We start from the raw sequence: 22711 nt of genomic DNA on the forward strand, positions 1-22711 counted from the left end.
GCACGCCGGGGATAATTGAGTGAAAATTGGAATATACATCATCTACTCTTACTCTTATTTTCCTGTCACTAAGATATGAAGAAATCAAAGGAACAAAAGACGTTAGTCCACAGCAAGGGAACGGTGCCATACTCTGTCGAAAGCTTTAGAAATATCAAGGGCTACTGCATGAGTTTCTCCATGTAGATCAATTGATGGATGGATGGTATGAGTTAGGAGATTGAGTATGTCAATGATGGATTTCTCTTTGGGAAAACCATATTGTTGTTGTTGTTGTTGTTGTAAACTTTTGATTAGGCAGTGAAGAGTGTAATGCGCATGTAGTCTGGTGCTGACAGTTAGAGGAACTTGTATTCGATAGCATGCTGGCCTACTTCTGTGTTACAAAAACACTGAAAAAGTTCAGCAAAGAAGGATGTCCAGGAGCAAGTCTCGAGGATTGATGAAACGGAAGCTCAAGCTCTCCCTGTCATCAGCTTTCCATCCTCATTGAGATTACAGCCCTGCTTAACTGATGATGATGATGATGATGATGATGATGATAAAACATAAACAATAGAGAAAAATCACCCTCGATGCCAGGGTTGCCTAGACCAGGGCAATGTGACTCTGGCCAGTCTCATGTCCTTATTCATCATTTTATTTATCCTGTCTCCTGACGATGTTATGCAGCTTAGGGCAGACTTTTGGAACTGGAGGGGTTGGGTATCGTCTACATTAACCCCTGCTCTGCTAGGGGGCTCTGGACTGAATAAAATCGTCTGCTGGTAACAAAAATAGATATATTACGTCACCGTAATCAAGGGGTTGATCTAGTATTGGATTTAATGTAATTTTGGCTTTGATATGTGTATTCAGAGAGAGAGGGGGGGGGTATCAGTTGTAATCAGACTATGGCCTCAACGTGGCCGAGAATTCAGCTGTTTTCGATGACAAAAGAAGACAATACAATGGCTATACACCCTTGTTATAACACTTCTTCGTGACAAGCATCATATTCTAGTGTTAAATTCAAGTCAGTGGTAGAATAACTCAATACTACTGATCTACATCCTATACATAGCACTTATTCGTAACTAGCATCATATTCTTCTGTTAATCTCGTTTTACAGTTCAGTAGCAGAATAACACAATACTACGGCTCTACATCCTTTCCACAGCACTTCTTCGTGACTACCGCGGTGTTGTTGTGTTAATGGTACAGGTCAGGGTTCAAGATGGAGAGATGCCAGTTTGAGGTGCAATTAACCCCTTCACTCCGATGACGTATTTTTTATTTTATTCTTGTCACCTTCAGACGATTTTCCTCAGTTTAGGAGCAACTTTTGGAAGCAAAGGGTTAGATAAAGCCTTCATTAAACCCTTCACTACAAGAGTCTGCCACAAGTTTAATGAAATCGTCTGGAGGCAGCAAGAATGACACCGAAAAATACAGCAGCCCATACAAGGCAGGACTGTGAGCACCTTAGAACTGGAAGGTGGATGACATACATACATACATACACACATACATACATAAATACATACATACATACACACATACATACATACATACATACATACATACATACACACATACATACATACACACATACATACATACATACATACATACATACATACATACATACATACATACATACATACATACATACATACATACATACATACATACAGCATCCCATGCAAGGCCTGACAGTGAACACCAGAGAACTGGAAGGTGGAATACATACATACATACATACTGTACATACATACATACATACAGCATCCCATGCAAGGCCTGACAGTGAACACCATAGAACTGGAAGGTAGGTGTGTGTGTGTGTGTGTGTGTGTGTGTGAGAGAGAGAGAGAGAGAGAGAGAGAGAGAGAGAGAGATGTAGACAGAAAAATATACATAGATTGATGGATAGATTGATAGGCAGTGGCATAGACAGATAGAGACGGATGCCGGTGGACAGATATAAAGATAGATAGTTAGGTAAATAGAGACTGGTAGATAGATATAGATACATAGAACGATAGGTAGGTAGGTAGATAGCTAAACGAAGAGATGGTTATAGATAGAAAGAGGAACAAACGGTTAGACGGACTTACAGATAGATGGACGAATTAGTGGACAAAAACAGATGGAAGGATGGATAGTAGTTAAATAGGTAGACAGATGCATAGATGATCAGATAGAAAGATAGATAAACTAATTGACTGAGTGACTTATCAACACAGATGAGAAATAGAAGCAGAGGTAGATATGTGATGGTAGACTGAACCTCGGCCACCTAGCGATCAACAGAAATTGACAGATACATGCATATAAATTGGTACACAGACTGATCAGATAGACAGACAATCAAACAAACAGATAGACACATAGATAGACAGAAAGGTAGATAAACAGACAGATAGACAGGTGATAGTTAGAGAGACAGATAAAGTGTATAAAGTAGGCAAGAGTGAAAAGTAACTTGAACCCCGGCCAGCCAGTGTGGAGCTGGGAGTGGATCTATCTCGGTCTTCCTCGCCTCCTGCTTACCACTCTTCATTTCTGTCTCTTACTGTTCTCTTAATATACTCTTTGCTTATTATAATATTCCTCTTATAAGGTCTTCATCATCTATCTATCTATTGCCAGACGCCTCAATCCCGTTCCGGGTGGCCACAAACAAATCCCCTCCACGTCGCCCTGTCCCCCTCCATTTCACTGCCCTGCTTCCAACTCACACCCCCGTCTCTCATATACCTCCCCACCCCATCCCTCCATCTCATCCTCGGCCTCCCCCTCCCTCTCCCCCCCCCACCTCACTCACATACACTCTCTTCGTCAGTCTTTCTTCATCATACTCTCTATTAATAATTTTTTACTGTTCTTTACACTGTAATCTTTATCACTGTCTTTCTTTCCTATGCATTCCATTGTCATTGTTTATGGCATTTTTTTTTATATTTTTATTATACTCTCTCCAATTTTTAGTCTGCCCAAAGCTATAATCACGCTCTCTCGTTCTATAATTCTCTCACCAACCAATATCTTTTATATTCTCTTTGTTTCCCTTTCTTCACAGATCTAGTATTGTATTGCAGCTGCCGCCAAACGATTGTATGCAGTTCAGAGTGAGTCATAGCATCCTGAGAATCAACGTAAATTTACCAAAGTCAGTCAAATACAGCGGCTGTTGGTTGGAGTGCATACTAATGACACGAAAATGAGAATGACAAAGAAAGACAAACGAAAATGAGAAAGATTGGAGAATGAAAGGAGGAAGGAAACGAGAAAGGTAGAAAGAAAAGGCGAGAGAAATAAAGAAAAACAAGAAAGGATAGACAAACACAATAAAGAAGTGTGGTGCAACACCGGGTGAATATGTCAATTAGGTACAGGTGTAGTAGAGTCCCAGGCCGCTACACCTTATTTCATCTCGCCTCCTGACTCTATCGTAGCTTGAGCTGCTGTAATATAGTTGTGACTGATCTAATGTACCTAATTGTGCTGAAGGCGATACTAGTGATGATGATAATGATGTTGTTTAGATGTAAGAATAATGTTAACTGTGTCGATGATGATGATGATAATGCTGATTATGATGATGATGATTAGATTTAACCCTAGATAGGTAATGTGGGGTCTCAGAGACCCCAGTCCCCGAAATTTAATTTTAAAAAAATGTGAGCATAAGGTCTACAGATCTGTCCGTCTCATTACCTTCCTGCCTAGTGATGCTCTTCATGGGGATGATGGGGTCATAGCTGTACCTGGCTCTGATTTTGCTCTATAGAGCCATTGGGGTAGGTTAGACCCCCAGATTACCTATAATGTAACCTCAGTTGAGCCCTCTTGTGATTTTTTTATTTCAATTTGTTGTCTTTCTCCTTTTGTATACAGAAGGTCCCAACATCGGTCTACTGCAGACCACCCAAGGAATCATGATATTACTTTTCAATTTTGCAAGATTTAATTTTAAAATTTTTATACCAAAAATTTAACCATTTTTGTATAAACTTAAAAAAAAATATTTTTTCGATTAAACTTTATTTTTTCTGGCCCTATTTACAGATAAGGGGTTGAATTATTTGTGTATTGAAGCATTTTGAATTATCTCAAACGGAAGTTTTTTTTTTTTTCCGTGGGGTCTGTCAGACCCCACATTACCTAATATAGTAACAAAATCAAGATTACCTTACAAGGGTTAAGAATGTTAACTGTATCTATGATGACGATGATGATTAAATTTAAGAATGTTAACTGTATCGATGATGATGATGATGATGATGATGATGATGATGATTGCACTGGAATTGATGATGATGGTGGTTTCAGGTAGGTTAGTGTTGGTGATGATAACATTACTCCATCTCGCCTCCTACCGCTGTTGTAGCTTGTGATGCTGCAATATAAAGGTGAAGAAAAGGAGGAAGAAACAAAGAAAAATATAAGAACTAAATATATATATATATATATATATATATATATATATATATATATATATATATATATATATATATGGGAATTGACAGATTACAGGGGAAGAGTAAAGTGAGTTTGTAAGGAAAAGGGCAAGGAATGGAAGATAGAAAAAACAAAGTTAACGAAAAAAAACTGATAACAGAAATATGAAAAGAAACGAAAATTAGAAAAAAAGAAGAAAAAAAACAGGAGAAATGCATAAGGAAAGAGGCCATCAATATAAGGAGCATCAACGAAAATGAAAAAGAAAGAAAAAAGATGTTAGATGACAAAGAGAAAAAAAAGAGCCATTATGGGAGAAGGTTGGAACTGCAGACACTTATCAGAGTCTGAGGCGGCTGCATCTTACTTCACCGTGGCTCTCACTTGTGTTGTTGCTGTACCGTTGTGATATAGTGAAGAAAGAATGATGAGAGAAAGATATGGTTAGAGAAAGAAAGAGACAGAGAGATGCATTATAGTAAAAATGGAGAAGGTGTAGAAAGCAGGAAAAATGGAAAGGGAAATGAAAACCAAATGGTATGAATTGAAGAAAGAGAAAAATAAAGGGAAAAATGGAAAGGAAGATAGAAGGAGAGAAACAAGGGAACTGAGAAAGAAAGAAGTTAAAAGAAAACGAGAATGAAGCAACACATTAAATGAGGGAGAAGGAAAGAGAGAAAAACAAAGCAAGTAAATCATAAATGGTAATGATGTTAACTTGGTACACCTGTAGTTGAGTCCCAGGCTGCTGCACCTAAGTTCATCTCGCCTCCTACCTCTCTTGTCGTTTATGATGATGAAATATAGTAGTGGCATTGATCTATGTGGCTGATGGTGGTAATGGTAATGTTGACGATGGTGATGATGATGGATACTGTGATGGTGATAATGATGATGAATATCGACATGATGATTGTGGTGGCATAAGTGACGAGCATAATGTAAATTAGATGAGTAAGGCCGATGATGATGATCATGATGTCCATGATATTGATAACGAGCATAATGTAAATTAGATGAGTAAGGCCGATGATGATGATCATGATGTCCATGATATTGATAATGATGGTGATGGTGGTAGTAGTGATGATGTTCATATCCAGTAAGCTACTGTTGGAGATGATAACTTTACTTCATCTCACCATGACCCTTTTGTCGCTTGTGATGCTGTAATATAATGGAGAAAAAGAGGAAGAAGGGAAGAAAATGAGCGATATTACGGAACACACAGAAGGAAAAATGTGCTTATGGAGAGAGATCGAAGAATAGGAGTGTTAATAAAGAATCTGTCAGGTAACAGGAGATGTAACGGGGAAATAAGAAAAAGATGAAAAGAAGATAAAAAGAGAAAATAAAAATAGAAGCCAATGAGAAAGAATGAAGGTAAGAAACAGAGAAACAAAGAAAACAGAAAAGGAAAGAAAAGTAGATTTGTGGCAATGGTTATGGTGAGAGTGTTAGTATCGGTGAAGGCAAATTAGTGTAATTGCTGGTATGGTAATGCTAATCATATAAGTACTGTAATGATGATTATTATTGCTGCGCTGGAAGTGGAGGTTATTGTATTGTTGTTGTCGGTATTGACAGTGATGACAGTGATGATAAACAGTAGTTTATTACTGATGATGATGACGTTACCTCATCTCACTTCCTATATCTCTTGTAGATTGTGATGTTGTATTATAATAAGAAAGAAAATAGCAAGGATAAGAAAGAAAAGGAACAAAACAGAAAATAAGAAATAAAAATAATAGAAAAAGAAAACATTACAACCAGAAACCAAAATAAGAAGGCTAATACGAAATGAGAAAGAATGGGACACATACAAGAGATATATAAAATGGAATGATGATACAAAGATAAAATGGGAAAAGGAATAGAATACATGAAAAACAGAAGTAAACTAGAATGGCATTCAGTAGAGCGCATACCTCCTCCAAGGCCCAACATGCAGTTCCTTTTAATCTAATCAAGTCCTATTAGTTACTGTACAGCAATTGGAAAATGACTACCCCCTTATAAAAGCACATTTAAATCCGCTGGATCCGGAATTTTATGTGGATCCACGCCAAACTGTACACATTCGTAGACACCAACTTCCTAAATATGCCTGATTTTTAGTCATCAAGATCCATGCAGTATTCACTGAAAAATTTACGAAAATGTTGAAAACGCCCTATCTGGCAATGTTAAAGAAAGAAAAAAAAGTTGCTGGATCCGCACCTTTATCCGAACCAAAGGTCATTGAGTCTATTCTGGGCCAAGGCCTATTCTTCTACCAAGTTTCTTGGAAATCCGTCCAGTAGTTATTGTGTAATGTTGCTCACAAACCAACAAACCAACAAATAAAAAACGGACAGGGGTGGAAACATAACCTCCTTGGCGGAGGTAAACACAAACCGAAAAAAAAGAAGATTGACGAAGGAAGTGAAAACATGAGACGAAGTCGAGGAAATGAAAAAAAAAAGTAAGGAAAAAAGAGAAAGACAAAGGAAATGGGAAATGAAAATAAAAAGAAACCTAATTCGAGAGGAGGATGGAACTCGAAACACCTTTGCTAGAGTCTCAGGTCGCTCCATCCTACTTCACCTTGGCTCCTACTAAGGGTTGTGTTATTCCTGGAATAGAGTGAAGATTGAAAGGAGTGAGGAAGAAGAAAGAAAATAAGAAAAGAGTTTGAGAGTAAGCAAGAAAATACAGTGAATTCAAATAGAAAAGAAAGGAGAAAAAGAAAGGAAAGAGCATAAATGCAGAAAGGAAGAGGAAAGAAGGGTAAGAAAGAGGGAAACTTGAGAAAAGGGCAGGAACAAAGAAAAAGAAAATTTTAAGGAGGTAAGAATGAACGAGGGAAAGAAAGAAAATGAGATTTAAATGACAAATGTGTTAACTTGGTACACCTGGAGTAGAGTCCCAAGTTTCAGGCCGCTTCACCTTGCTTCATTTCGTTTCCTAACTCTTTCGTAGTTTATGATGCTCCAATACAGCGGGGATAGAAGTAGGACGAATAAAAAATGTAAAGAGAAAAGAATACAAAGTCTATCTATCTATCTATTGCCAGACCCCTTAATCCCTTATACGGGGTGGCCACAAACACATCGCCTCCAAGTCACCCTGTTCCCCGCCATATCACTCTCCTGCTCCAAATTCACACCCCCCTCTCTCATTGACCTCTCCATTCCATCCCTCCATCTCATCCTAAACCTTCCCCTCCCTCTCTCCCCCTCCACCTCACTCACGTACACTCTCCTCGTCAGTCTCTCACTCTCCATCCTCTCCTCATGGCCAAACCACCTCACTGTGTTTCTCCTAATTCTTCCTATCACATCCACATCCACACCACAAGGCTCCTTCACATCCTCATTTGTCAATCTGTCTCTCCATGTGACTCCACAGGCTCCTCTCGAATAACTCATTTCCACTGCTCTCACTCGACTTGTGTCCCTCCAACAACGTCCAAGTTTCACTTCCATACGTCAGAGTTGGTATCACAATACTGTCATGTAATATTTTTTTCACTTTCATGCTCACTTCCCTGTTTCTTATCACTGCCTTCAAGGAACCAGCAACCTTTCTTCCTTGTTGTACCCCTTCAAGCACTTAACCCTCCAATCTTCCATAATTACTCATCACACTACCCAAGTACTTAAACGTACTCACATTTTCCATTTCCTCCTCATCCAACCTCAGTGTACATTCACTGACTTCACCTCTCTCGAAGACCATAACTTTATTCTTCCCTACATTCACCTTTTGATTCCGTTTCATACACATTCTCCCAAACTCATCCACCAAGCCTTGCAGCTCCCCTTCGTCTTCACCTAACAACACAGTATCATCTGCAAACAACAGTACAGGGAGTTTCCAAACACTGCCCTCTCTCATTAGGGACACTTCAACATCCACTGCCCTACCTTGTATCTCTTTTATAATCGCATCCATATACAGATTGAACAACCATGGAGACATGACACATCCCTGTTTCAACCCAACCTTCAAATAGAAAAACTCACTCAGATCACTATCCACATGCACTGCTGCCTTAGCGCCCTCATGCATACTCTTCACAGCATTCAACAATTTTCCATCTACTCCATATATTCTTAATACTTTCCACAATCCTTGTCTAGCCACCTTGTCATATGCTTTCTCCAAATCCATGAAAGCCGCATACAACTTCTTTTCCTTCTCTAGACACTTCCACTAAAGATCTAAGAATGAATATCTGATCTACACAACCTCTTCCCTTCCTAAAGTCTCCTTGTTCTTCCCCAACTAATTCCTCTGTTATTATCCTAACCCTGTCATTAAGTATCCTACCGTATACTTTTCCTATTACACTTACAAGACAAATGCCCCTAGTATTACCACACACTTCTTTTTCCCCTTTCCCTTTGCACAAGGGAATAATTATACCTTTCTTCCAATCATCCGGGACTTTACCTTCCTCCCAGGCCAATCTGCACATCTTCCACATCCATTCTACTACTATCTCTCCCCGATGCTTCACCATTTCACCACACACTTCATCAATTCCTGGGGCTTTCCCTATTTTGACTTTCTTCAATGTTTCCACAACTTCCATCCTAGTGATTTTTTCCTCTCTTCTCACCTCCCTCCTTCTCCCAGCCATTCCCCAGCCACTTATACTCGCATTACTTTTATTCTCTATGATCAACAAATCCTTAAAACGTTCTCTCCATCTGCTCACTTTTTCTCCCTTCTCAACTAGTAATCTACCATTTTTATCTTTCACTCCCCTACTAACTTCATTGCCACCCTGTCTGACTCTCCATACCTCTTTCCAGAACATTTTCTTACATTCCCTCCACTTTACACTCAAATTCCTTCCAAATTCCTCATCCACTCTCTTCTTACTCTCTCTCTTACTAATCTTTTCACCCCTCTCTTCCTTTCTACATATAACTCTCTCTCCCGTCTCTCACCCTCTTCCATGCCCCTATTTTTCATCCATTCATTATATGCTTTGTTCTTTTGTGCCATAAAGTAAAGAAAAGAAAAAAAGGAAAAAATAGGATAAACAATATAAAAAGTACAAAATATGTATGATAGACATAAAGGAAAAATAACAAGAAATCAGGAAAGAGGGAAAAGAAAAAAAAAAACTAAAGAAGAATGAGGACTTTAAAAGACAGAAAAAAAAAAAAGAAACCAAGGAAACGGGAAACAAGAAAAAGGGAGAGAGAGAGAAAAAAAGGCGAGGGTTGATATTCAGGTCGATCGTTAAACAAACATAGCATTGCCAGGCCGCTCGATCAACCTTCATATCTCCTCCTACATGTCCTGGTGTTTATAAAACTTAACTGTCTTAATCCATGGCCTAAAACTTACATATCTTTAATTTGAATACAGCACAGTAACAACAGATTATCAACAGGATATGGTGCTATACTCCGACCAGTTTCAGTAGGTCTAAAATTGCCATCTGTTCACCTTGAGAGTTAAGTTAAAAGACTACAATAAGGTGCTCGTCATGAAGAAGTGGTATGGAAAGGACAGGAAGCGGTAACCTATTTTGGTTTACTATTTAGCAAAGGAATTTTTGCTTAAAACTGACGAAAATCTTTGCCAAGAAGTGGTTGAACGAACTACAGTTGTGGACAACATGTAATGTAGCTAATGGTGATTGTGATGATGATGATCATGATCATGATGGATACCGATGATGATGGATACTGTTGACGATTATGAATGAACGTATTGATGATGGTGATAATGATGACAAAATATCTGTTTAGTTAGATCCGCATATGCAGTGATGGTGATGGTGGTAGTGATGCAGAAAGGTGATGTGGGTTGGTGTTGATGATGACACTGATGGTGCAGACGACAGCAACGAAAAAGGACGCAAACTCATGGAAGAATCCAGCTCAGTACTGCGAACAGTTTGTTGTGTTCCGAAGACCGTATCACTGGGTTCCGAAAATCATCGCTCAGTGGTTCGTTATTTACCACCATCAAAGTGGATCATTATATCGGACCGCCGCACCACACAAACAAAAGCTTAACAGATCCCTGATAAATAAGAGGTAAAAAAATCCATGTTTCCTTCAAGTGTAGAGATGCCGAAAATACTGTACGCGAGCTTTTGTGGATGTCAGTGTTCTGTGAATGTCTATCAGTGAAGAATATCTTATTATGTGTCTGACTCTAGGCATACAGTAGGCTTAACAACGCATTCCTTGGGGCCAAGCAATCCTCCTATGAATCATACACCTCCACTTGTCACCACTTCGGGGCTAACACCCACCGACCATACTGAGTACAGGCTAGGGCTATCTCATACAGGACTGGTGCATTGTGTGGGTATCAGCGTTTTGTGAATAATGTGAATCACTGAATAGTAGTTGTGTGGGTGTTGGACTCTTGTGAATAACATGAATCAGTAATTAATAACCGTGTGAGTGTTAAGAGTGCTAAGTGATTAAGTTACTGAATAACAGTTGTGTGGGTGTTAGTATGCTTTGTGAATAGGAGTTATTGAATAATAGATATCAGTGTGTGTGTGTGTGTGTGTGTGTGTGTGTGTGTGTGTGTGTGTGTGTGTGTGTGTGAAGGCTGGGATGTACAATAAATGTAAGGACCATATCACTAAGTGCTCTATGGATCGCTTCTCCTGATTATATCGTATATTTTTATGTTTTTGTATCCTCCCCCGCGCCCACCTCCCTTATATTGTTGGGGGATTATTATTATTATAATTATTATTATAATAATAATAATAATAATAATAATAATAATAATAATAATAATTATTATTATTATTATTACGCCGATGATCAGAAGGAGGAGTGCGACGATGACGATTGTAAAGTTTCTTATAATTTTGTTTAGGATGACGATGGCAACGACAGGACGATAATGACAACAACTTCGAAGAAGATGATTACGAAGTGATAATGACGATTAAGTTTGTGCTTGTACTGATCATGATGATTATGATGATGATGTTGATGTTGATGATGATACTGATGGTGATGATGATGGTAAGGAGAGAAAAAAAAAAAAAAACAGATAACAAAGGAAACTCACCCTCGATGCCAGGGTTGCCTAGACCAAGGCCGTGTGACTCTGGCCAGTCTCATGTCCTCCTTATTTATCATTTTATTTATCCTGTCTCCTGACGATTTTATGCAGCTTAGGGCAGACTTTTGGAACTGGAGGGGTTGGGTATCGTCTACATTAACCCCTGCTCTGCTAGGGGGCTCTTAGCTGAATAAAATCGTCTGGTGGTAACAAGAATATATAAAGTACGTCATCGTATTGAAGGGGTTGATCTAGTTTTGGATCTAATGTAGTTTTTGTTTTGACTTATGTATTCAGAGAGAGAGAGAGAGGGGGGGGGGGAGGATGGCTGCATCTGTAAAGCTAACTATGAACACACACAAACTATTAATAGGTATTTTATCAGAGTCGTCAGTGACAATTGATCACACATCATCATCATCATATCATCTTCATCGTCATCATCATCATCATCGTCACCATCATCATCATCATCATCACCATCATCATCATCATCATCACACTTTGCTTCTTTCCTATCAAAACATTACCATGAAGCTCCAAAGACAGGAACGGGAAAGTAGGAAAAGTGAGAGAGAGAGAGAGAGAGAGAGAGAGAGAAGCATCAACAGTAAATTGGCTATGGTTATATCACCTATTAGTCACTATTCCACCTTACTTTCTCACAGTTCAGTGGGAATATAAGACAGTGCTACGGCTGCACATGCTTGTCATAACACTTCTTTGTGACAAGCATCATATTCTAGTGTTTATTTCAGATCAGTGGTAGGATAACACAGTGCTACTGCTTTACTTCCTTTATATTGCACTTCTTCGTTACTAGCATCATATTCTACGTGGCCGAAAGTGACAATATTACAACTCTACATTTTGTCCATAGCACCTTTTCGTGACTAGCGCTGTGTTCTTAAGTTCTCTTGCTACAGCTCAGTGGCAGAATAACAATGCTGCTGCTGTACATCCTTTCCATAGCATTTCTTCGTGACTAGCATCATATTCTACTGTTCATCTGATTTTACAGTTCAGTGGCAGAATAACACAATACTACGGCTGTACATCCTTTCCCCAGCACTTCTTCGTGACTACCGCGGTGTTGTTGTGTTAATGTCTTGGTACAGGTCAGGGTTCAAGATGGAGAGATGTCAGTTTGAGGTGCAATTAACCCCTTCACTCCGATGACGTATTTTTTATTTTATTCTTGTCACCTTCAGACGATTTTCCTCAGTTTAGGAGCAACTTTTGGAAGCAGAGGGTTTGATAAAGCCTTCATTAAACCCTTCACTACAAGAGTCTGCCACAAGTTTAATGAAATCGTCTGGAGGCAGCAAGAATTACACCGAAAAATACAGCAGCCCATACAAGGCAGGACTGTGAGCACCTTAGAACTGGAAGGTGGATGACATACATACATACATACATACATACATATATACATACAGCAGCCCATGCAAGGCCTGACAGTGAATTGCAAGGTGGAAGAGAGAGAGAGAGAGAGAGAGAGAGAGAGAGAGAGAGAGAGAGAGAATGTGGGTTGATAATATACATATATTGATAGACTGATAGGTCGAGGTATAGATAGATAGAGACGGATGCATATGGATAAATATAAAGATAGATAGACAGGTAGGTAAATATAGACAGGTAGAGAGATATAAATACATAAAAAGATAAATAGGTAGGTAGACAGATAGACGAAGAGATGGTTATAGATAGACAGAGGAACGAACGGTAGATAGACTTACAGATAGGTGGGCGAATTATATAATGGACAAATACAGATGGACAGATAGATACAAGATAGATAGGTAGATAGATACATTGATAATCAGATAGACAGATAGATACAAGATAGATAGGTAGATAGATACATAGATAATCAGATAGACAGATAGATGCAAGATAGATAGGTAGACAGATATATAGATAATCAGATAGATAGATAGATACAAGATAGATAGGTAGACAGATACATTGATAATCAGATAGACAGATAGATACAAGATAGATAGGTAGACAGAAACATAAATAATCAAATAGACAGATAGATAGACTAACTGACTGAGTGGCTGATCAATACAGATGAGAAATAGAAACAGGGGTAGGTATATGATGGTAGACTGAACCTCGGCCACCTAGCGATGAGCAATAGATTGACAAATACATGCATATGAACAGGTAGACTGATCAGATAGACAGACAGACAGATAGATAGAGAGATAGCTAGAGAGAAAGACAGAGAGAGAGACAGATAGATAGACAGGTATACAGATAGAGTGAGACAGATAAAGTGAAAAATTAAGATATGTAAAAAGTAGGCAAGTTTGGAAAGTAGCTTGAACCTCGGCCAGCCAATGTGGAGCTGGGAGTGGATCTATCTTGGTCTTCCACGCTTCCTGCTTACCACTCTTCCATCCTGTCTCTTATTGTGCCTTCTCTTATCATCCTCTTTGTTTATTATAATTTCTCTCTTATACTTTCTTTATCATACTCTCTATTAATATTTTTTTATTGTCCTTTTCACTGTAATCTTTATACCAGTCTCCCTTTCCTATACCTTCCCCTATCATTGTTTATGGCATTTTTTCATATTTTTATCATACACTCTCCAACCTACAAATTTCTAGCCTACTCAGCGTGATACTTTCATCACGCTCACTCTTTCCATAATTCTCTCATCAGTCTGTATTATATGCTCTTTATTTCCCTTTCTTCACAGATCTAGTATTGTAATCCAGCTGTCGCCAAACGACTGTATTCAGTTCAGAGTAAGTCATGGCATCTTGAGAACCAACGTAAATTTACCAATGTCAAGCAAGTACAGTGGCTGTTGGCTGGAGTGCATACTAATGACGATAAAATGAGTAAGACAGATAGAAAGACCAAGGAAAAGGAGAAAGATAGAAGAAAGAAAAGACAGAGGAAAGGATATACAGTAGGTAAAAAGAAAAGCGAGCGAAAAAAGAAAAAGCCAGAAAAGATAAACATAGTGAAGGAGTATGGTGCAATACAGGGTGAAGGTGTTAATTAGGTACAGGTGTAGTAGAGTCCCAGGCCGCTACACCTTATTTCATCTCGACTCCTGACTCTACCGTAGCTTGAGCTGCTGTAATATAGTTGTGACTGATCTAATGTACCTAACTGTGCTGAAGGTGATACTGATGATGATGATTATTAGATTATTGAATGTTAACAGTATCGATTATGATGATGATGATGATGATGATGTTGATGATGATGATGGTCGTGGCGGTTGCACTGGGAGTGATGATGATGATGGTTTCAGGTAGGTTAGTGTTGGTGATGATAACCTTACTCCATCTCGCCTCCTACCGTTATTATAGCTTGTAATGTTATAATATAAAGAAAAGGAGGAAGTAGCAAGAAAAATATAAGAACTAAATGAATGAAAGAAACAATGGAAAGTGACGAAATACGGTGGAAGAGTAAATTGAGTTTGTAAGGAAAAGGACAAGGAATGTGAGATGGAGAGGACAAAGTAAAAGAAAGAAGTGATAAAAGAAATGTAAAAAGGAACGAAAATTAGAAAAAAAACAAAAAAAACAGGAGAAATAATTAATGAAAGAGGCCATCAATATAAGGAGCATTAGCGACAACGAAGAGAAAAGAAAAAAGATATAAGAAGGCAACAGAGAGACAAAAAGAGCCATTATGGGAGAATGTTGGACCTGCGGACACTTATTATGAGTCTGAGGCGGCTGCACCTTACTTCACCGTGGCTCTCACTTGTGTTGTTGCTGTACCGTTGTGATATAGTGAAGAAAGAATGAGGAGAGAAAGAAATGGTTGGAAAAAGAACGAGAGAGGTGCATTACAGTAAAAAGAGAGAAAGTGAAAGAAGCTGGAAGAATGGGAAAGGAAAAGGAAAGGAAAAGGTATAAGAGAAGAAAGACAAAAACTGAGGGAAAAAAGGAAAGGAAGAATAGGGAATAGAAAGAAGGGAACTGAGTAGGAAGGAAGTTAAAAGAGAACAAGAATGAAGCAAAACATTAATTGAAGAAGGAATGAGAGATAAATCAAATAAATCATAAATGGTAATGATGTTAACTTGGTACACCTGTAGTTGAGTCCCAGGCTGCTACACTTAACTTCATCTCGTACCTTTCATCCCACCAGCCAGTCATACTGAACGGTAGGTGGAACGATTTTGACGTCAAAACCCAGAGGTGGTGCATTTACCTTCAAAACAACTTGGACAGAGTATACCTCTCTTGTCGCTTGTGATGAAATATAGTAGTGGCATTGGTGTATGTGCCCGATGGTGGTGATAATAATGTTGACGATGGTATTGATGATGGATATTATTGTCACGGGGTTTTTATAATATCACGGTAATTTTGAAATAAATGGTTAAATATTATTTAAATTGATAATAATATTCAAGAATATTGAAGAGCAGAGACAATGATTGTCTTGCTACATCAAGCAACGATTACTTTACGCTGGCTTAGCACGATTCTCTGAGAACGAGAATTTATAAACTTCCTCAACAGTACACAGCAGAGACTAATTACTCACAATTGCTGAATTACTGTACTGTTAGCCTCTGGAGAAAGTTACATCACCCCTGACAATAAATAACTAATACTAATAATAATAACATCAGGTTCTTGCTGATGCATTAACTCCTGGCACAACGGATTTTAAGTTAATACAACAAGACTGGTCTAAGTACCAGTTATGAATAGTAAATGTTTATGCAAGCTAGGAGCTATATGGAAAATAAGCTTAATTTGGATTAAATGAAACAAGAGTTTACTTACATTAAGCTCAAGAAAGGAACTGTTAAATTTATTAATCAAAAATAAATTTAACGTTACAATTCAAATCAATTAAATGAGACGCACTCGCTCACTCACACAGAAGCTAAATACTTACGCCTAGGAAAAACACCTTAACTAAACTCTTAAAACTAGGAAATACACAAAAGAAATACCAGTCGATGAATGCTTTGTATCACCCAGGGAGTGGGAGTTTGAAGAAACTGATACTCTGTGGAGCTTGGGATGCTAGCTGACCTCTCTTCACTTCTGAGCACAGGACCTCTCTCCGTCAAAGCCACCACTAGACTGAATTCAAATAATGTACAGGCAGGACGCACAAGCTACCAGAAGGCGTGGCTAACGGTTTAGGCAAGCAGAGGTGAACGATAAAGAAACAATAGTATCGCTCAGTAGCGCACTTAGTGACGTGCATCAAATCGGTCACCCCTAAAAACGGTGACGAATGATTTGAAAAGTATACCCCGAAATGGAGAGAGAAACGGTTAACTGAGCGATACACAGTGAGTTTTCCACTAATAGTTCGTGGCTTCTCACAAAAAGGAAATGTCGCGAATTGATTCGTGACATTACGCCCCATGAAAATTAAATCTTTCTTCCTTCAGAAGAATGATTTCAATATACATACATATAAATCCTAACTCAGTCACACAAGATTCACACTGTGGTGTGTGTGCTATCCTGCTACAGGAGAAAGTCGCAGTCGTCAGTGAGCGGAAAAACCTCGTATTTACGTTAATAGAAGCAAGCTTGAGGGAAAAGCTCCGTGACGACGGTGAAAATCCTGTACTCAGGTCAAACTGAGCGAAAATTCGCTACATTTACACTGACAACTAATTGTTGTGTAGCGTGGTGTATGTAATACACGGTGTAGGTGTGACAGTTGTAGTGTAACTGTACCTACGTGTAAAATGACACAGTAAATAATATGGCGACGCATTTAAGGCAGAGGAGAAGAGGCGGCAGCGTGCGGCAGACGATCAGCTGGTCCGCACAGCAAAACTGCTACACCCATTGCTGAACCTGCAAAACCAATTGAGGTGGAGCATCAAAAGTGTCAATGAGACAAAATTCTTATTAAGTTACAATTACTCTCTCTGCCTAGCAGTCAGTGCACGACGTACATTCGAGGTCGCCATTAATTATAGCACACGATTATGGTCGGCAAGTTGAGAATCCTTGTGCAAACTTGGGTCTTCCATAGCCTCAAACTGCACACGGGTCCTCAACCTGTGCCTTAACCTACAGTTCTTATATTAATATCGGGAAGCTGAGAATCCTTGTGCAAACTTGGGTCTTCCATAGCCTCAAGTCGCCTCTGCAGAGTTCTCACTTCCCCCTTAACCTACAGTACTTATATTAGTATCGGGGAGCTGAGAATCCTTGTGCAAACTTGGGTCTTCCATAGCCTCAAGTCGCCTCTGCGGAGTTCTCTCTCGAACTTCCTCCTTAACCTACGGTACATAATATGTATGTACAGGCCCTGGACATAATGTGTCCTGTGGGGCCAATGGGCGAGACGTCAGGTCTGCACCCACTTCACCACTACCCTGTCTCTCAACTGACTCAGAGATTACAGGTGTAGTTACAAATGGCACAGGAAGGGCATGTCCCTGATTAGTGGTGATACTTTGGCACACACTGCAAGAACGGACAAAACTATCTATGTCCCGTCCCATCCCTGGCCAGAAAAAGTCAGCTCGGATACGGCCCTGGGTCTTCCTTTTGCCCATGTGACCTCCTGAGACTGAACAATGACCCCATTGTAACACTGCTAGGCGGTACTTGGCGGGAACGACAAACTGCAGTCGAACCTCGCCCTCGGGTGTTCGTGACTCACGGTAGAGCCGTCCTTGTTTGCGAAGGAACTTGGCTCGACCTCCCCGTGAATACTTTATCACTCGACCCTTTTGTTTGTTCCGCACGGCAGCAAGTGTCGGGTCAGAATGTTGTTCTTGCACAACAAGTTGACTACACATCAGATCTTGCGGCGATTCAATGATCACTGGGGTGACACAATCTGGAGCCTCAGTCATGGCTCGTGTTACCGCAGCAGCCGAAGTCTGAGTAGCGTCATCGGAGCAACTATCCTTGACTCCATTAATATTGCCTACTATACAGTCAAATAGAGGCTCTGGCATGACAACTGCAAGTGTCGTACCAGTATAAAATGGAGATGCCACCTGGATACATGCCTCAGGGAACAATCTCACTGATCCATCAATAAGCTTTGCATGGATCTGTCGACCTGTATACTGCTCAGGCCGAACTAGACTCTGCTTGACAGAGCAACCTGAGGAACCATTATCTCTCAGGACCTTCACAGGAATGCCTCCCACAAACCCTGGCTGAACAAGGAAGGTACTGTCACCTGTGGGAGGGCCTGTGGAGGAAGCAGCTAGCCACTCATGAGGCTGCTGAATTGATGTGGCAAACATTGTGCCTTGAGAGTTATATACTTGAGGGTTTGCACTCACTGCATGGGAAGATGGAACATTGGCCATCTGTGGAGGGGGGTTCACTGTCACTGTGGGACTAGTGAACTATGGGGAAGTACCCACACTGGTAGGGATGTGACCACCAGGCTGCTACTGAGGAATGAAGGCTGCATTCGCTTCCTGCCTCTTTTGAGTTGGTGGTGAAAAACTTTGTCCCGTCAGTCGGTTGCGTGGCTGATACTGCTGCTGGTTAGGGTACTTGTTGTACCTCTTCCACTCAGGTTTCTGAGTGTTTTGCCCCTGGCCCTTCTGTGGTTTGCTTGGACCTTGACCATTACTCTGAGAACGGCCTTGGTGCTGGGATTCAGTCTGAGACGGCTTCCCAGACTTGGCAGTATCTTTTCTACTCCAGGTGTTTTGCTTACGAGCTTGATACCCGTATGCAGTAAAGAATGCGTCAGCCTTCTCTGCCATTTGGCTGGCATCTTTCACCTGGCAGATCTTAAGCTGTGCTATGAGCTCAGCAGGCCACGATCTCTCTAGCTGTGTACGCAGCATAAGGTCAATTATCCCCTCACGCATTGAAGGAGTTTCATCTTTCTCCATCCACTCATTTAAGTAAGCTGTGAGACGATCAAGGAACTGAACAGCTGTCTCCTTGTCTTGGAGACGAGCTCGCATGAACTGAACTTTGACGTCGTCTACTGTGAGACCATACGCCTTAATGAGTGCAGCTTTCATCATCTCATATGTGAGATTGTCTCCACGAATTCTGTGGAGAATATCGAGGGCGGGGCCCTCAAATAAACTAAGAAACTGAAGCCGCTTAGCTGCCTCATCCAGTTGATACATGTCTGCCATGTCCTCAAAACGAGCTATGTACGGCTCGATTCGCTCGCTTTCCTTGTATGAAGGAAGCTTGATGCGTGGGGTCGCCAGGACATGTGCAGGGAGAAAGCTCGTGGAGCTTGGACCAACTGCAGCAGACGTGTCTGAAGCCAAGGAATCTCGCTTGAGCTTCAGCACTTCAAGTTCATGTTTTTCTCGTGCTTCTCGCTCGGCACGTTCGTGTTCTCGTTGTTCCCGCTCGTATTCGCGCTCTTTCTCACGCTGCTCTTGTTCATAAGCACGCTCTCTTTCACGTTCCTCACGCTGTTCTCGCTCGTATTCGCGCTGTTCTCGCTCGCATTCGCGCTCTTTCTCACGCTGCTCTTGTTCATATGCACGCTCTCTTTCACGTTGTTCGCGCTGTTCTCGCTCGTATTCGCGCTGAATCTTACGCTCTTCACGGGCATCATTCTCGCGCTGCTGCTCCTGATTATGCCGTGAGAGTATATACTCTTTAATTTCGGTTGGGTCCGAAAGACCCATTTCTTTGGCTTCCTGTAAAAATACAGTAGTAGCCATTTCGCTAATTTATTAAGCAAACCGAAATTGAGTACTGACTGCTTAGCGACGAATACTATTAACCCAAAGTAAAGAGTACAGACACAAGCTAGTGGTGACCAGTCTTATCCAGTTAACTGGCAAAGAATAAATCAAAAATGTAAATGACTGGGAAGACTCAATAATAAACACAATGGTACGGCGACTTCCCAGGAGCGAATAAAATCGTCTGGCGTTACCAAAAATAAACTAGAGTTAAGTACTCTATGAATTGATAAAGCAAAATTCACTTGCTAAATTAAGGGTAAACACCAGTAAGCTTGTGCCTATAAACTTTAATGATAAATACCTAAATATGAATGAGTGAGCACTATCTCGTGAATAGCTTTAGAGCTAGGAGTTAATATCCTGGAATGAGGTCGCCAATTGTCACGGGGTTTTTATAATATCACGGTAATTTTGAAATAAATGGTTAAATATTATTTAAATTGATAATAATATTCAAGAATATTGAAGAGCAGAGACAATGATTGTCTTGCTACATCAAGCAACGATTACTTTACGCTGGCTTAGCACGATTCTCTGAGAACGAGAATTTATAAACTTCCTCAACAGTACACAGCAGAGACTAATTACTCACAATTGCTGAATTACTGTACTGTTAGCCTCTGGAGAAAGTTACATCACCCCTGACAATAAATAACTAATACTAATAATAATAACATCAGGTTCTTGCTGATGCATTAACTCCTGGCACAACGGATTTTAAGTTAATACAACAAGACTGGTCTAAGTACCAGTTATGAATAGTAAATGTTTATGCAAGCTAGGAGCTATATGGAAAATAAGCTTAATTTGGATTAAATGAAACAAGAGTTTACTTACATTAAGCTCAAGAAAGGAACTGTTAAATTTATTAATCAAAAAAAATAAATTTAACGTTACAATTCAAATCAATTAAATGAGGCAGCACTTTCGCTCACTCACACAGAAGCTAAATACTTACGCCTAGGAAAAACACCTTAACTAAACTCTTAAAACTAGGAAATACACAAAAGAAATACCAGTCGATGAATGCTTTGTATCACCCAGGGGGTGGGAGTTTGAAGAAACTGATACTCTGTGGAGCTTGGGATGCTAGCTGACCTCTCTTCACTTCTGAGCACAGGACCTCTCTCCGTCAAAGCCACCACTAGACTAAATTCAAATAATGTACAGGCAGGACGCACAAGCTACCAGAAGGCGTGGCTAACGGTTTAGGCAAGCAGAGGTGAACGATAAAGAAACAATAGTATCGCTCAGTAGCGCACTTAGTGACGTGCATCAAATCGGTCACCCCTGAAAACGGTGACGAATGATTTGAAAAGTATACCCCGAAATGGAGAGAGAAACGGTTAACTGAGCGATACACAGTGAGTTTTCCACTAATAGTTCGTGGCTTCTCACAAAAAGGAAATGTCGCGAATTGATTCGTGACAATTGTGATGGTCATGATGATGATGATGAATATGGATTTGATGATGTTGATGATTGTGGATATGTTAATGGTGTGGGTGATATAAGTGACGAGCATAATATTAAATTGAAGAATGACGTGATGATGATCATGATATCGTTGATATTGATAATGATAGTGAGGGTGGCAGTAGTGATGATGTTGATATGCAATAAGCATAACAACATCATCACCACCTACCTTTTTGTGACTGGTGATGCTGTAATATAATGGAGAAAGAACGAAAAAGGAAGAAGGGGAGAAAACGAATATATATTGCGGAAGACATAGGTGAAAAAAATACCTATAGAGAGACGTTGATGAATAGGAGTGTTGATAAATAATCTATCAGCCAAAAGGAGATGTAACGGGGAAATAAAAAAAAAAATGAAGAGAAGATATAAAGAGAGAAATAAAAAAAATAAGCAAATGAGAAGGAAAGAAGGTAAGAAACAGAGAAGGAAAGAAAGCAGAAAAAGAAGAAATGGGAGAATAAAGTGCAACGGACAGAGAAAGAAAAGAAAAGGATAAAAATGAGCAAAACACGGCTGGGGAGCATGAGGGTGCAACTCGAGACACCTTTGTTAGGATCTCAGGCCGCTACACCTTACTTCACTTTGCCTGCTGATTCTCTTGTGATTTTATTGCTGTAATGTACTGAAGGAAGGCATTGGAAAGGATTAATGAAACAGTAAGAATAAGAAAACAGAAGGGAAATAGATAAAGCATGATAAAGTGAGTGAAAAACAAGAAAGAAAGAAGAAACAAAAAGAAAAAAATGAAAAGAGAAACAAATAAGAATACTAAGAAGGGAGGAAGAGAGGACGACGAGAATGAAAAACTGAAATATTGGAGAAGGAAAGGAGGAAAGAAATAATGTGAGATAAATAGTAATGGTGTTAACTGAGTACACCTGTTGTAGAGTCCCAGGCCGCTCCACCTTACATCATTAGGCGTACTACCTCCTGTAGCTTGTGTTGCTGTATAATAGAGGAGAAAAAGAGAGTGAAAAGCAAATGAGATATAAAAGAAAGAAAAAGAAAAGTGTGAAATCGAATGGCGAAAGAAAGAAAGGGAGTAAGAAGGAAATAACTAAATCAAG

Source organism: Coenobita brevimanus, chromosome 112 (assembly GCF_032717465.1).
Source record: "Coenobita brevimanus isolate Jiangsu-jjx chromosome 112, ASM3271746v2, whole genome shotgun sequence".
NCBI lineage: Eukaryota > Metazoa > Arthropoda > Malacostraca > Decapoda > Coenobitidae > Coenobita > Coenobita brevimanus.